The sequence below is a fragment of the Pinus tabuliformis genome, chromosome 4_2 (genome assembly GCF_031772625.1).
Source record: "Pinus tabuliformis cultivar Carrire ecotype Pingquan chromosome 4_2, CPIR1, whole genome shotgun sequence".
Taxonomy (NCBI): Eukaryota; Viridiplantae; Streptophyta; class Pinopsida; order Pinales; family Pinaceae; genus Pinus; species Pinus tabuliformis.
In genome coordinates this window covers 708,827,717-708,839,845 of record NC_142304.1, presented here as the reverse complement: position 1 = coordinate 708,839,845, position 12,129 = coordinate 708,827,717, and the positions used below count along the sequence as shown (strand labels likewise).

General features: G+C 39.3%; 1 pseudogene; it reads left to right on the top strand.

The window, feature by feature from the left end:
* Nucleotides 1-3,583: 3,583 nt before the first annotated feature.
* Nucleotides 3,584-3,975, top strand: LOC149171457 (glycine-rich RNA-binding protein 3, mitochondrial pseudogene; annotated as a pseudogene).
* The last annotated feature ends 8,154 nt before the right edge of the window (nucleotides 3,976-12,129 follow it).

Genomic DNA, 12,129 nt, shown 5'->3' with positions numbered 1-12,129 from the left:
ATTTCATAATAGATCTTATTTCATTGCTTAGATGTTTGAGGATTTGTTTGTGATTGATGAATGAGTTTTAAATCTTATCAGCATATGAGGGGATAACCAAGGGTCTAAGTTAGGCTCTCTCTCCATTTGATTTGCATGATAATTGAAATTCATTCTTTTGCTTTTATGTTTCAAGTCATTTCATTTCTTATGCTTATGAATGAATCTTAGTTTAGTTTGGATTAGTATATGAGGGGACAATCAAGAGACTAAGTTAGTCTTTCTCTCTCTTTGAATCTGAACAACAATTAAAGTTAATTCTCTTGTCTTCATTTCAAGTTTCTGGTTTTTATGTAATCAATGATTTCTCTATGATACTATAGGGAAGGACAACCAGGACCTCCTTAATTAGGAGCCTCTTCCCTTGCATATTATATTGAATAGTAAATAATTTAGTTAGACATGGATTTAGTTGCCTACTCCTGCATATATTTTGTTGGCACCATCACAAGCTTACGAGTTTCCCTGACTGATAATTTAATGAAGCAATTTAAGCAAATAAATTGCCCAACATTTTGGCGCCGTTGCCGGGGATGGTGCTAAGGGATTAGGCATTAGGAATTTAATTTAGTTCCAGTATTTTTCTTTGGAAAAGCTAACTCATGTTGAAAGAATAACTTGGTGACAGCAAGATCTTAGTAACAAGGGGAAGTATACATAGGGGTTAGCTTTGAATCTCATTTTTAGTTGCATATATAAATCATGATAAATAAGATGCATAAAGTTCAATCAATCTTTGCACTACAAGAGTTTTGAAATAATCTATCCATTTATGGATAGGAGATCCAGAATGATGTTCAAGCATTTGGAGGAGAGTCAAGAGAATGAGGACTACATTGAAGATTGGGTTCAAAAGGTGACTAGGCCACAAAATTCTTCCATTCTTCAACGAATCCTAACATTTAATCCAAATGTGCAAATGATCTCTCATATCCTTGTAAACATTGAGGTATATTTTTCAAATTTGGATGTGAGCATACTAGAGACTTTGATCCGTAAATGGCTTCACTCGAAATACTCTTACACATGAAAAAATAAAAATCTCTTTCTCAAAAGGGAGTAGGATAGAATAGGAAAATAAAACCAAGCTTGGAAAGTTTTTTTTTAAAAGTTTTGATTTTTAAAATTTGGAATTTTGGTGGTGCAGTAAGAGCCACCTCATTCACTAACCATTGGCAGGAATCTACAAATAAAGGGATGTTTGTGAGAAGGAAAACAAGTGGAGTTCAGAGCACTAAAATTTGAGGTTTGAGATCAATTCTTCTTACTATGTTTCAAATTCAAAATTTCAAATGTATAAAGAATTGACAAAACTCCGAAGTATGCTCTCTTCCTGCGCCTTGTTGCGACCTGGAAGATCAGAAAAGGAAATTGAACAAGTTAGCTTTGAAATTTTACAATAAAAATCATAGATCTAGATAAATAATTAGGAGATCTAAAATTGCTATTGATTGTAAAAAAAATGATTTGTTAAATAACTGAATTTTGATTTCTCTTTCTATGAAACATAAAAAAAACCATTAAAAAATAAAATAATAAAATACAAACTATAAAAAAGGCAAAACATTAAAAACAAATTACAAAATAAAAATAAAAAAAAAACAAAACAAAAAAAAATCATATATATAAAACAAATCAAAGAGGCTTCAATTTTGTTGTTGAAAGGGAGGTGATTATTGCGCCGGAGTAGTTTTTCTCGCCTGCGGACTCGATTGTGGGTGCAAGGGGCCATATCTTGGTTTTTAACGCGACAAAGAGGGCTTGACATTTGTAAAGAAGCCGAAGGCAGCCCTAGGCATGGAGATATGTGGTAAAGCCCCGGTGATGAATGAAGAGCCAACAACAGGCGTACAAGTTTTGATGGCTGCTACATGTTTAATCATATCTATGTAGCCTGTAACAATGGAATGCAGGGAATTAAGCGGTGCGGAGGAGGAGACCGGCAGTCGGAGCCCGTAGAAAAATAATTTCATGAATTCCTGCTCCAGCCAGTAGAAAAATAATTTCATGAATTCCTGCTCCAGTTTTGCATCTGCTTCATCTCGGATATCAACGGGAGTTTAATATAGTTGAAACATTTCCAATGAAAATTTTCAGTGGGTGCTAAGTTTGGCTTTTCTGTCGACTCTAGTCCTGTTGGCAGATGAAGGAATTTGCCAGGTGTCGTCATCGTCCTGGAGCTTGAGCGTTGAAGGATGTTCTCATAGAGTGAATTTATTTATGTTGATTGGCTGCTATGGTACCACAAGATGGAGATGTAGCACGGGTGGGCTGGACAAACCTGCAATACAATTTTGACGGCCCTTACAATGTTCAGTCATGCCACCATGGTCACTTCTAGTTTTTCTCCTTTTCAAGGAGTCGTTTGAATAAAACAAATCAAAGAGAACATTAAAAAACACCACACAAAAACATATAAAACATCAAAAACCAAACCATTTCGGTGTTTGGAAGAAAATAAATGCATAAAAAAATTAACTCAACTAAGCACAAAACAAAACCTAAGAGGCCCGAGAAAATGTCCACGCCACCTTCTGCAATGGTGAATGTTGCCACTTCTCCTCTCGTCACGGGATGCTTGAGTGCAGCTGTTGGGGAAGAGAGCGATAATCTGCAGGTTTTGTAGAATAATTTCCGATATCTGTTGAGAGCTATTTGTGCAAGAGCGATTTGATGATTATGATGAAAGAACGTCAGCCATTTTTCCAGCCAACTAATGCAGCGTCAGTAGTATCGACCTGCTCCCTGCCACCTCGGGTTGTTTAGATTATAGCGGCGGATCCACAGATTTTGAAATCAGGTTGTTTAGATTATAGCGGCGGCCCACAGCGATTGCCCTTGCTTAGTGCACACCCTGCCACACGAAGCAACACGTTGCCTTATCATAAAAGGAAATGGCGTTTGAAAATTTTAGTTTGAATCTTTGCAAAAATGAAAAGATTGTTGCATAAAATCCGCCATCAAAACAGATAATCAGGCCTAAATCTTGGAGTATGTGCAGGTAGATGCCAGATGCCATGGAACTAACGTGTTAGAAAACGTTTTTGTTCCATTTCATCTTCTGTTTACTGTCCTATACTCGAGTTTGTTGTCATGGGTAGAGATCTTCTGTTTACAATTCTCTCCAGAAATCCCATGAAAGAAGGTAAAAGAAAAAACTTGTGTTAAACATTGAATTGTGTCGTGTTAAAAAGGAGCAAAAACTTCTGTCAAACAACTGAAACAACATGAGCGATTAAACACGTATTTGCCATTAATTTAATGAACGAATCGTTGCAAATATTGAAGGTAATTTTGGCACAGGAACTCAAAGATATCTTGGAGATATTACAAAAACACTTCTAGAAAAGGAAATTTCGCAATACCTCCAGTTATGATCCCTTGTTGTCATTTTTAATTTTGATTTAATGAATGAATCTTTGCATAATTCATATCCTCGTCTGTATGAACAAATTCATTCCATTTATATGCACAGCTGGAATTTTCATGAGAAACAGAGATTGATTTGTGAATCGATTTTATACAGAGCAGCAGACTCCTTTTTGGCAACAGATATGGCGTTCGCTACCAAGTTAGGAAGCTTGCTCAAGCAATCCGTAACTAAACATGTCAGTTCAATGCCTTCTGTATACGTACCGGCCATCTACACCGCGTTCCGGTGCATGTCCTCTAAAGTCTTCGTCGGAGGTCTTTCGTATGGGATAGATGATCAGACTCTCAGAGAGTCATTTGCAACCTTTGGCGATGTCATGGAAGCCAAGATTATTAATGACAGAGAGACTGGGAGATCAAGGGGCTTTGGTTTTGTCACCTTTGCTTCTGCAGATGAGGCCAATGCTGCTGTTGAGGCCATGGATGGAAAGGACCTTCAAGGCCGTTCCATTCGTGTTAACATTGCACAGGAGCGAACCTATGGCGGCGACGGGTGGTGATTTGGTGCCGGTTGTGGAAATTAATGCCCACCATTATTCAAAGTTGCTTATTTTTATTTGTTGGAATTATAGAAGTTCTTTATGCAGTTTTATCTCTGTAGCTGGTGTTTTTCTTGATATGATACAATTTTTCGCGGCATGGTTGACAAGTGGTTATGATCTGGAGGATCCTGTATCGTTCCCGTTTTGTTGCTCTAATTTTGTATATGGTTAAATCCGTATTATAGAATCAAATTGATAATTGATGATGTTCATCGTTGAAAAAAATTGAAGTGGTTACGTTGAGCATTCTTCAGCATTCAATTTCTGAGAAGGGCATCAGAAAAGAGATTGCGTGGTGGATTTTCTACTGGTCACTCTAGCATTGGCATTCGCACTAGACGAGAATGGGTACTACATGCAGAAAGGTTTCCTAGGAAGAAAGTAGGGATGCTGCGAGGGAGAAGATGCAAGAAGAGCCTTTGAAAAATATTCCTACTTTGAGCATGCATGGATAGAAGCCACTACATCACACTCATGTTTTTTAAGTCGATTGCAATTCTCTAGATAAATTGATTATTTACATTTCATTTCTACTAACATGTTTTCATACATAATGATCATGTTTCTTTTAATCTGGCAGGAATAAAATCGGAAGGCATAAAAAACTGGAAAATCTTATGCCATGGCTTAGCCAAAGAAGATAGACAGAATATTTAGGTGCAGGAAGGGCGCAATCCTGCAACTGAGAAACCTTATAACAAACTTCACTGTTTCACCCAAATTTCAAATAAGCACAACTTTCTCATACGACATCGGATTTTGACGATTCAAGCGTCGTTGGAAAGGTCTTGGAAAGATCTACACAATGCGAAAGCTTTCAAAATAGTTTGAAATAGTTCAATATTGAAGAAATTGCTGACAAGACATAACAGGTAAAATGAGGCACTAGTTTCGAGACAGGTAAAAATTCTTTTGGTTTTTCTTTCAAGAATTTGTTTCATTAGTACCAATTCTCAGTTTCTTTTTGTAAATGTCATAAATAGAGAGATTGATCACCTCTCTATCATGATAAACTTACATTTTATTGCAGAAAAAGTACTAAGTTTTTGCAGGTTCGAGGAAGATAAACAGAGGAGCACAAGCAAACAGTGCCTTTTTAAAGACCCCATTTCAAGCATGAGGACATGCTTTTGGGTAAGCCAAGGGGGAGAATGTCATCATATCCATCACTACAAGCCTTTCAGATGCCAGTATCTCCATTGCATCCATGCTTCTTTAGTTAATAAACATTCACCTCATTTCCCTTCACATTCGCCATTATATTTCTATTCCTTTTCAGTAAATAAAAACTTCATTGCATTCCCACTTCTTTAGTCAATAAATTTTCCATTCCATTTTCCTTTTCATGTTTTCAAATAAAACCTTGATCCATTGTTCATTTTCCTTCACAGTCATTTTCCTGTCTCTTTCACTGACCTGTAACCCATGAATAAAGTCATTCAGCTCCCTTACAAAGCTGAGTCACCCCATTTTCCTTTTCTTCCAAATAAACCATGCTTCAATGCAAATTTTCCATCTATGGTCCTTCAAAATCATTATTTCATACTCGTGTTAGATGATGGAGGATTCCTTAAGGCCTCCCTTCTAACAAGTCTTGACCCATCGACTTCAGCACCTTATCTGGGATAAAGACTAGAGTCATTATTAGTACCTTGAGGCTTGTATGCCTTAATGACAGGCTCTCTCGCCAGCAATCATGGGAATACACCAATGTCCCTTGATCGTTGGATCTTGCAAGTGGCTCGACATCAGCCCATCTATTCGCACTTCGCAAGATGTACTTAGGCACCTTGGCACTCATTGACATTAATGGTGAGTTTGCCTCGCATTGGTTAACGACATTCATCAATGGTCAGTAATCCAATGACTTCTTTCCATGTTCGACATCGACACATTTATTCACATGGAAAGATTTGTGCCATCGAGTGTTGCAGACTTGAAGACCCATATTTTGTAGCAGATGAAGCCAATTTCCTTTCATTGTTTTTCAGTTTGTCATCACTTGAGGACAAGTCAATAAATAAGGCTAGGGGGAAATGTAACTTATATATATTTTGTATACCTTCCAAGCCTTATAGATTTTCAGCCATATTCAACAGACTCATCAGATTCATCATCCAGCAGCAGAGGATCCAGCAGCAGATTCCGAACATTCAGCAGAAGATCCAATAGCAGATTTAGCAGCAGATGCAGCAACAATAAAAGATTCACTTTTTCGATTTCATCCACCATTTTCACAACCAAGTAAAGAGGACTATGAACGACATTTTTTCAGCCACACGTGCACAACTCTCATCCATTTTTGGAAGGGTAAGTTAAGGTATGATATTTTCTAACTTTTAACCATTAAATTCCTTGAAAAGTTAGAATAATAATTTTTGGAAAAACTTCACTTCCTTTCCCCTTCCTTTCCCCATTTCACATAACTACCCAAACCATCCGTTTAAGGGGAAGGATACATTTACATACATACTTTGTCACATTCATATATCACATTCTAAACCCCACTTACCTTCAAAATATCTTCACTATTACATGAGCATACAAATGGCTTTGTTAAAAGTATTTAAAAGTTAATTGGATGCCAACACAATCATGGTTGTTACACAAGAACCAACCATGATGCATTCCAACAAAAATACTCTGCAATAACAATCACATTATCAATATGCAAAGATCATACATTGAATGCAACAAACAAAATATGGTTGAAACACAAGAACCAACCAAGTTGTAGTTCATCAAAATAACGCTTTGCAAAAGTTAAGTAAATGATATCATGCAGAGTTTAAGCCAAAGCTCAAGTACCAAAAAGTAATGTAATAGATTGCATGAGGACATGCAATACCTTCAGTTTACGGGTATGTTGGGCCTCAAAATAGTCCTTATTTTCACTCCATTATTCACCAATACCTTCAAGTTTTACCTTCATGTCACCTCCATTCCACCTCCACATCATCACATTTACCTCATTATTGGGTTATAACTATGCTTTTCCAAAGTTTATTAATTCTTAACATTTTAAAGTGGATTTATGGTTAAACTTTAGAAAATAATATGCTTATACTTATACCTAACAATTAGAATGAGTTTGTTGATATGTGTAGGTACAAAGGAAGCTTCCAGGGCATCTTTATGTGGCCTTGAATGATCAAATTCGAATTTGATAAGATAAGCCTCATGGAAAAGATCATGATCTCATGGAGAAGATCATGGAGGATAGGGTTATGTGTCTAGATGGTTGAGAAATGTATGGAACTAAAGAGAGATTAGTGGATCATCATTATGAGTTTGTTATCTCATCCCATTGTATAAATAGGAGTAACTCCTCCATTCCAAAGGGAGGACTCTTGGAGCATGTATCCAAATTATGATGGAATAGAATAAAGCTTCATTTTACATAAATTTCCATTATATAGTTTTAGATATGAATTGTGTTAATGTAGTATATGAATTTATGGAATAACTTGTCACTTTGTTCTTAGGAGAATTGAGCTCACTCTAAAAGGATCAAAGGAACATTTTATTTCATAATAGATCTTATTTCATTGCTTAGATGTTTGAGGATTTGTTTGTGATTGATGAATGAGTTTTAAATCTTATCAGCATATGAGGGGATAACCAAGGGTCTAAGTTAGGCTCTCTCTCCATTTGATTTGCATGATAATTGAAATTCATTCTTTTGCTTTTATGTTTCAAGTATCATATGAGGGGATAACCAAGGGTCTAAGTTAGGCTCTCTCTCCATTTGATTTGTATGATAATTTAAATTCATTCTTTTTCTTTTATGTTTCAAGTCATTTCATTTCTTATGCTTATGAATGAATCTTAGTTTAGTTTGGATTAGTATATGAGGGGACAATCAAGAGACTAAGTTAATCTTTCTCTCTCTTTGAATCTGAACAACAATTAAAGTTCATTCCCTTGTCTTCATTTCAAGTTGTTGGTTTTTATGTAATCAATGATTTCTCTATGATACTATAGGGATGGACAACCAGGACCTCCTTAATTAGGAGCCTCTTCCCTTGCATATTATATTGAATCGTAAATAATTTAGTTAGACATGGAGTTAGTTGCCTACTCCTGCATATATTTTGCTGGCACCATCACAAGCTTACGAGTTTCCCTGGTTGATAATTTAATGAAGCAATTTAAGCAAATAAATTGCCCAACAAGCCCCAAAACTACTCTTGGGGGAAACCGCTCCCAATAGTCCCCCAACACAAACATGGTGACTTGCCCACGAGTCACTCTGTGGGTGTGAAGATCTTGGCGTGAAGACCTCCTAGCTTGACCTGTATGACTGCCACTTTGGCAGTGCATTGTGTGGCCTCCTGCTTCACCTCCTTAGCCAACTACTATGTCGCTGGTCTTGAACCATCAGCCTGAAGCTTCTGCTGAATCGCTTGCAGATTAGCAAGCTTGCCTTCAATGGATGCCATGACGGAATAAGCTTCGTCCAACCAGGGCTTCAAGCACACCTTCAACACTGCCTCTTTGTGTTGCGCTGCATCTACCTGTTCCTTCAATGTTTTGGCCTCCTGCAGCTTCGCCAATCTCTGTGTGAGAGAAATGGTGTGCACTGCACCTTTTACTTCATCATAGCGCTGCTATAGTTCTCACACCTCTGTCTCCAGTCGTTGTACATTAGGATCCTCCTGTAGAGTCGTCAGGACCTCAAACGACTATTCAAAAAGCCATGTGTAGTCTGCTAGTGTACTGTCTACCACCCCTATCGCCTCTATAATAGTGGTTGCACGCTGCTCCTTTACTTTCGACGGAGTTGAAGGCTGGGCCTTTAGCTGTAAATCTGTAATCTGTAGGTTCAGCTCCAGTTGAACCTTAGCCAACTCCGTGTGAGCGTCACACACCCCTATAACAAGCTTGGGAATGCACACCTCGACCGGTTCTCCCTCGAGAATGGCAAACTCCGGGACCATTCGACATGCCTCCTCCACGACCTGAACTATGCAGTTGTTTCAGTTGGTTACCTCTATCACGGCAGTGATGGAAGAGTCTCGCTATAGGGCCAGCTGTACATTATTGATCTGTTGTTCACTGATCACCTACACAGGGCAATGTTCATGGGCCCTTAGCTCCGCGATCAAACACTGGGTAGTCAAGCAATTCTTCAAAGAATGCATGGATCATGCACATCTGAGAGCTCACCAACTCAATATTCAAAATGCCAAGTGTTTTTCGTTGGGCCTCCACCTGTAATTTATAGGCTATTTTAAATTCAAATCCGACCGTTCCCCCCACATTCGATTCATTAATGTTGGATTGGTGGCAAATTTCCAAGGATACTACCCATAAATTTTGTCTTAAATGCTAGCTGCCCGCTCCATTTGGCTATATTCTTATCGTCAAATCATGAACAATGACTTTAACGGTCACTTTCTGGCTGAGCTACGCGACTTCTCCGTGGGTAGCGCAGCTCACTCCGCGCTATCGCGAACCCTGTGACATCTCCTCGTTCTGTACAATCCTCCAATCATGTAGTTCCTCAACCCGGGAAGTGTATTTTATAGTCACACACCTCCTTTTAGCTGCCTGGAGTGCTAATACTATATTACCTTCATATAGTCATATGTAGGTTTAGAGGCAGCTCATCTCTCTGCGATGGCCTGCCAATCCTTTGACACACATTGCATGCCCTGCAGTAGGCTTTGGAATCCTAATGGAGGGTTGGCCACTACAACCCTGCATGTAGGATCTTCTGGGTGGTCACCCTTCCTACGTAATGGCCTCTTGCGGTGCCCCCATGAGCATCTGTGAGGATACATCTCCTTTCAAACTCTAGTACATATCGTCGTAATACTTCATCAAACCCCATTTTGTACAGATGTCTGGTAATGACAGAAAAGTCTAACGCACGCACCACTAATGCCTTTTTCTGCTGGGTGGTGTAGCCTTGCGGGGCAATTCCTGTTGTTAGGAAGTGTATGATGTCTTCAAAGTGACCATCCATGACACGCACTGCAAAGAGTTGCGTGTGAGGAAATCCCTCCAAATTAGTGGGCTCTTCCCCCATTTCGATGCACGACATATGGTCTATTCCTACGTTCTGTCGTCCAGGCTTCATAATAACTTCAAAATCATACTCCTGGAACAATAACAACCACCTACAGATTCCCCACCCCCCCAACACAAGCTTATTGACCACGTATATCAACGTAGAATGATCTATATACATCTTAAAATGTCCACCCAGCAAATAGTGTCTAAGCTTTTGGAGCACGTATACCATGGCTAATCCTTTGCCCTCAATGATGGAATAGTTCTTCTCAGCCTTCGATAACCTCCTACTTGCGAATGCTATAGGATGGTCCAAGTCTCCTCCACCTGCCTGTGTCAGTAATGATCCTAGTGCTATACATGACGCGTCTACATGTACATGAAACTCCTTCCAATCCTGGAAGACTAAAATCAAAGCAGTGACCATTTTTCCTTTCAGCACATCCAAGCTTTTCTGTTAGTCCTCGTTCCAACAGAACATGACATATTTTTTCAATAGCCTCTCCATAAGCGTGTGATCTGGGCATAACCCTTGATAAACTTCCTGTAGTACCTAGTATGTCCCAAGGTTGTGCGTAGTTGTTTCACACTCCTCGGTGCCTCCAAGTTAAGTATCACTACGATCTTCGCGGGATCTACCATCAATCCCTGTCCACAAACCACATGACCCAACAGAGTCCCAAAAGGAACACAAAACAAACATTTCTTGAGACTGAGCACAATCTGGTACCTTCGACAAGTGTCTAGCATTAAGCGCAAACTAGCCACATGGCGTTTTACCAACCCAAACACAGTCCAGTCATCAAATTACACCTCCAAAAACTTATGAATGAAGTCTTTGAATGTAGCAATGACTACACGCGAAACAATCGCGGGCCCATTCTTCAATCCGAAAGGCATTATAGTGTACTAAAAACATCCCCATTCAGTCGTGAAGGTCGTTTTGTTTCTATCTTCAGGCGCGATTTTGATCTAATGGTACCTATAAAACCCATTGGTGAGCTCCAGTATTGTAGCAAGAATGCTACAACTCCTGGGGCTTCCTGTCTCTCATTTTATCAACCCGGTAGTTCGTACAAACTTGGAAGCGACGGTGCTATATGCACAAGTACTAGCTCTTGTCGCAGCTGTCACTTGGTCAGCTGGCACAAGTCCACTAGGGCTCAAGCCAACTTCTATAGGCTCTCAGAAGAAGCTTGCTAATTGATGGACGAAAGCTATTCTCAAAGGGAAGCTACTTTACTTGACAAAAATGAACTGAAAGCGAATCAAAGCATGTAAACCTAGGAAACCCTAATTTAACTAGTCTAACCTCTATAATGCAAAGAATATGAATGAAACTTCTACCAATGCTGCTGTTACCTCTAATAAGTGAAAATGCATGGATCTAAGCTGCTTGCATCATAAAAGACATGTTTTTGTATTTTTCCTTTAAGTGTATGGAATGATTGTGATTGTGTGCTAATTAGGGTTTGGTTGTGCAGATGGGATGGAGAAGGAAGGAAAGCGTGGGACAGGTTGGGGAGGCTAGGAGAGGTCCCTAGGGATCCTTAGCATCCATCCACAGAGGTTCCTCGCATTCAGAAGCTCAGCAACTGAGTGAGTGGCCTCCTACAGGATGTCTGCAGGGGATCCTACAGGATACGCAGAGATTTCTACAGGATGTCTACGAATTGCTACAGGATGACCTACCGTGAGTGTTTGAAGTGATGGGTGAGTGATGGAATGGTAGGGGGAGATGTGTAAGGTAGGAACAAGGCTGGTGATGGCTCAGAAGTGGAGGAATAGGATGGGAAATGAGTGTAGGAAGTAGGTTGGAAGATAGAGGGCTAGGTCAACAAAAGGGCTAGAGAATGGAAGTACGTGAGGAGTGAAAGACTGTGGGAGAAAACAGAGCGGAACAGAGGTCAAAGATGTGTTTGCATGCCTGATCAAGATGGAGAATGAGGTAATGGAACGAGAGAGAGCAGTGTAAACGAAACAAATGCTTATGACTGTCACCAAACCGAAAATGCATTAACCTAAACTACCTGTGCGTATAAATTCAATGAACAGCAATCCAAAACGTGAAGAGAAATGTGTATGAAGCGGTGATGAA